Source organism: Humulus lupulus, chromosome 1, assembly GCF_963169125.1.
Source record: "Humulus lupulus chromosome 1, drHumLupu1.1, whole genome shotgun sequence".
NCBI lineage: Eukaryota > Viridiplantae > Streptophyta > Magnoliopsida > Rosales > Cannabaceae > Humulus > Humulus lupulus.
In genome coordinates, this window is record NC_084793.1 from 216,521,429 (window position 1) to 216,526,743 (window position 5,315).

The following is a 5,315-nucleotide window of genomic DNA, read 5'->3' on the forward strand; positions in this document are numbered from 1 at the left end:
TAGGTAAAACCGAAGTAAAAGGTCTACTTTCTACTTCGGTTTTACCTAAGAACCGAAGTAGAATGTCCCCTTTTACTTCGGTTTTTAGGTAAAACCGAAGTAGAAAGTAGACCTTTTACTTCAGTTTTACTAAAAACCGAAGTAGAAAGTAGCATTTTTACTTCGGTTTTACCTAAAAACTGAAGTAGAAAGTTCCTAGGATGGTAGCGTATATTCACTTTCTACTTCGGTTATTATGTAAAAACTGAAGTAGAAAGTGGGGATTCTACTTCGGTTTTTAGCTAGTTTTTACTTCGCTCCGAACTACTGCGGTTGCGAATTTTAGCGAAAACCGAAGTAAATGAAGCTTAAAAACCGAAGTAAAAGTCCCTTTTCCTTGTTGTGGCCACATGCATGGCTTGACCATAAGCTAAATTAAGGCTCACCCTAGCCTTCCGTGCCAATGTTCTTTTCATCATCATCATCATCATCATCATCATCATCGTTGTCATCGTTGTCATTATCATCATTATCATCATCGTCATCAAGATTGGAAGCACCGCTACCACCATCACTTCGGCGATGCTTTCCTCTATTACTGCCACCAAGGTGGCCCCTAAGCCTATCAGACATGCACCAAAGCCCAAGGGCTGGTGCTAATCTCTTTACCCAAGTCTACACACTTGCACGCGAGCACTTTTGGGTATTCCTCACCCCACCCGTGGCCTCTCTTCATCATCACCACCACCATGATAACCATAGCCACCTTGATGGTGGTAGTTACCCTTAATCCTAAACACATGAAAGCTCCTCCCGAGTTGGTGTTTCATCTAACTCGAGCCTAAGTGCTCACGGACAACATCCTTGGGGTGCTTGCACCCTAATTTGCATCAAACATCATCTTCACCGCCGGCCACTCATCATTAATGTTGAGCGGTGCTCAAAGAAATGGTAACCTGTTCCAGTTGGTGCCCTAATAGCATGTGAAAAGACATTTTATTTATTTAAATACAAGTACAATTTTATTAAATCTAATTATCATTATTATTGTTTGAATAATTTATACATAAATATAAAAAAATTCATATTCATTTTTGAGAATATGATGTTGTATGCATATGAGAGGATTAAGATCATATATAATGAATAAAATAGTCAACAACATATTAAAGTATGGAATTTTTAATCAATAGTTGCTTGTACGGTTTACTAAGCATATAGATGGATGCAAGTAATCTAGATTCATATTACTGATGTCGATAGACATCTTAGTAAATGTACTTTATAAAATTAAGATTATATATGATTGGACCGATGTGAATTAATTTCTTTATAAACTTACCGTTTGCCATAAATATTTAATTAGTATCTTAAAAGATAATAATTAGTAGATCAGTCTAAATCCCGAGTAGTCATGAACTCATGTACATGTATATTAGATTGTTTGATTCATTCATTAACGTCTCTTAATATAATGAGGATAGTGACTTTTGTTTTGGAGATTCAATAAATTGAATGGTTGGGAACATGATTTATAATAATGGAATCCGAGCTTTCCTAACGAAGCAAATATTTTTCCCTTAAGGGTTAATTCTGGAACATAATAGTTATTGAGCTTGTTGACGTAGTTTTTCGTCAACTAAAACAAGAGCAATTAAGCAAAAAAAATAATTCAAATTAATAAAAAATAAAGACAAGGATTTTTTACGTGGTTCAGTAGTTAAATATACCTAGTCCACGAGTCACTTTTATTATGTGTCTGCATTGAAGGCTTGAAAGTAATTTCATAGAGCTTTGGTGCAAAATTTGTGCATGAACCATACAAGTGAATAATCTCAAGTATTTATAGATTGGGCTCAGATATTCTTTCCCACGATTTTAGGGGGAAGTTACATAACAATATATATTTAAATTTGAATGAATCGATTTGACTATGTTAATATCTAAACCAATTCCTAAAAAATAGGCATCATTCGCTAATTTATAACCTTCTCGCATCTTAAGATGCACTTTTGAGCTTTATATTATCATCTTTAAGCTGACAACTGAATGGTTGCCCGAGCCATCAGATATCAACCTTCTGAGATGACCATCCATTTCGAGCCAAAAAGGTTGAGTGATGCATCAGTAATATTAATACATACAATCGAACTTAATCAATTATTTCCCGAGCCTACATTTGGGGTATAACATTTTGCCCCCTCAAAAGTGTTTGCTCGATCCCTGAGAGAGAAACTTTTGAACTTCTATCTTCGGGAAACGTGCCCACCTACCACACGCAAGTATGTGCATGTGTTGGCCTATAAATAGGTAATCACAATACTCAAGTAATGTCCTTACTGCCCAAATCTTTTCGACTGCCTCATTACTGCCATTTTCAAGATTAAATTTGATCCATTAGATCAAAGGTAAATATAATCTGAGGGCTATAGCTCATTAAGGCATTTACCCTTTTCTATACAAACCCTCTCACAAACTTTCTTCATCACTTTAAGACTTTGCATGTTTTTTCTTCCATAAAAGAATAAATCAGAACCCATCTTTCCTTTCGACTACCTGATTTTTAAGGAAGAATTTCGCTGTATAACTTGCTGCAATCTTCATTACAGTTTCATCACCAACTTCCCTCATGTAAGTTTCCATAACTTTCTCTCTATTTTGGTCAAAAATATAAAATTTGCTATTGTCGTGTGTTTCCTCTAATATTGTAGTTCTTGATATGCTCTTGAATTTTTTTTTTTATAAAAGATGCATCTTGATCTGATTTATACAACAAATCACCTATAAAAATAGATTTTTTTCTTTTACAACAAATCACACATAAAAATAGATTTTTTTTTTTTGCATTAGGCTATAGGTTGTAGGTTTTGTGTAATACAAGAAATAAGGTATTAGTATTAAGGTTTCCCTTTTTATTTTTCTTACACAAACCAATAAAACCCCTTTTTGGGTAACTTCCCACTTTCCCTTGAAAATTGAGAAAGCCCAAAAAGGAAATTAACCACCTACTATCGGTAGGTGCACCTCGTTATTTAGAGCCTCTCTTATCTTGAATTTTTGAGAATACATGTTCTAATTATTTTCACTTATTTCATAAGCGGAGGGCCTTCACCTTTTTCTTTATTGTTAGATGTCGCAGTACTCTTCCGAGTAGAACTGGTGGGGATCCTCTGATCATGCCATCCCCTATCAAGCATTGTCTCCTTGAGTTGAATCCTTTTTTTTCTCGCAACCAACAGCTCATCCGAGAGTACGAGGAATGTAGGGAGCGTCAGGACTTAAGTGCCTATTATCAACTTCTAATTGCAGAAAAAGACTATGGTTACCTTTAGACCGATCTTTGTCAGTATCTTTATATTTTCGCCCCAACGAGCTTTCCTTCGAACTAATGGAAAGCTCTTTGAGCTAACCCTCACATTCTTCCTTCGAACTTGCTCCCCCCAAAGTATCATCTCTTCCCACTACGAAATTTGAATTCTTTGAGGCTTACTTTAATGAAAGCTTGGTTAAAACCACGAGGAAGGAACTAATATTCTGTCCTCTTATGACCTCCAAATCTCTAATAAACTTGTTTTTCGAGCACCATATAATGAAGATATGAGCAGTTACGTGGTAGTCGAACATAGGCTTGACCATAAATACAAGCTCACGTCATGGAATCATGAGCATATGAGGGTCGCGACCTTTTTACCCTTGAAGGATTACTTTAAGAAATTTACTGACTGGGATGGTATTACTCTGTTCCAGCTCCAAACCAACTCGTACCAAGTTTTGGGGGCTCTGAAGTTGCTATACTTTGAGATGAACTGGCAGGAGTCGTCACCATATGAGATCTTGTATCTCTTTGGTTTGAAGAGTAACCTAGCTCAGCAGCAAGGTTGAAATGGGTTTTACTACCTTTTGAGTTATCCTAAGGATGGGAAGCTCTTTGAAGATATCCCTAACAACCCACTTAATTTTAAGAAACAATTCTTTTGGACTACCGGTCTCGACCCGTCCAAATTCTACTCCTTCCATAGAATTCGTAACTACACATTTTTATATTTTACTCAAGTTTGGTTTTTCTCATTCTTTAGTTTAGGAATTCATTTTCTTGCACTTAGTTCCAGAAAATTTTGAACGTCCCAATCCTACCTCGGTAATGGTAGACTAGCGAGCTGAGATGGCCCAGCTCCCTTATGGAAAGCGCTTGTTGAATTATTTACTTCACAAGCATTAGCTTCGCATGTGCACTACAAGAAATTCGGCCTTTACATACCAATTTTTTACCTACATATATTTATTGGTAGCTAAATAATTCTTTTACCAAAGATTATTTTTTTTGTACTGATTATTGGTAGGTGATTCCTTAAGAAACCTCATTAGTGTTTGTAAAGAATTCCCTAGACTAATACTTACAAAACATTCGCATAGCATAGTTTATAAAAGAATACCAATCATTATCAAAGTCTCAGTGGGGACTTGCTTAAAACCATGCAAGTTGGCGCCATAAATTTTAAAAGAAAACATAGATTTTTATGCAAAGTTCAAAGAAACAAAAATTAAATAACTGAGTCCCACTGATAATTTAGGAAAGTCTCTTAAAAACAAAACATAATTTAAATGGCGTTCTACAATGATCATTTTTCCGTCCATAGGATTACCCCACGCCATACACCCCATGATGATAGAACTCCTCACGTCACCACGCGTGCCATAAAGAAATCCTATTTGCTACCTGGAAGGAAAGTAAGGGGGGTGAGCTAAAAGCCCAGTAAGGAAGTACAAACAATAAGCAAGTAAGAATACAACAGTACAAACACTAAAGTTCATCTAAAACATCATGGCATATCATAACATAATCGTAACATATCATCATTGCATATCATAACGTAATCGTAACATATCATCATTTGCATATCATAACATAATCGTAACATATCATCATATCACAATCATACAGCATACATGATGAGCATGGCTCGCTAGTTGTCCATGTCACCCTATGAGGTAAACAGGAGTCTTTGGTCCTTGAACAACCTCGGCGCGTCCGCCCTAGGAGTTACATCTTTAGCTGTAGTAACTCGTTCAATGTATCTAACATCGTAATTTGTTTGATGTATCTAACATCGTAACTTGTTTGATGTATCTAACATCCATACACATATCATATTCAACGTATCATCACACTATGACATTCATATCTCATAACAATTCATTCATACAACAGTCTTACCATTCATAGCATAAAATCATAGAATCTATCTAACTTCCTTACCTCAGGTCCAAGCTAAGAAATTTTCACAATCTTTCATCGAGCTTATATCATAATCAAAATAACATTTCATAGGTTCATA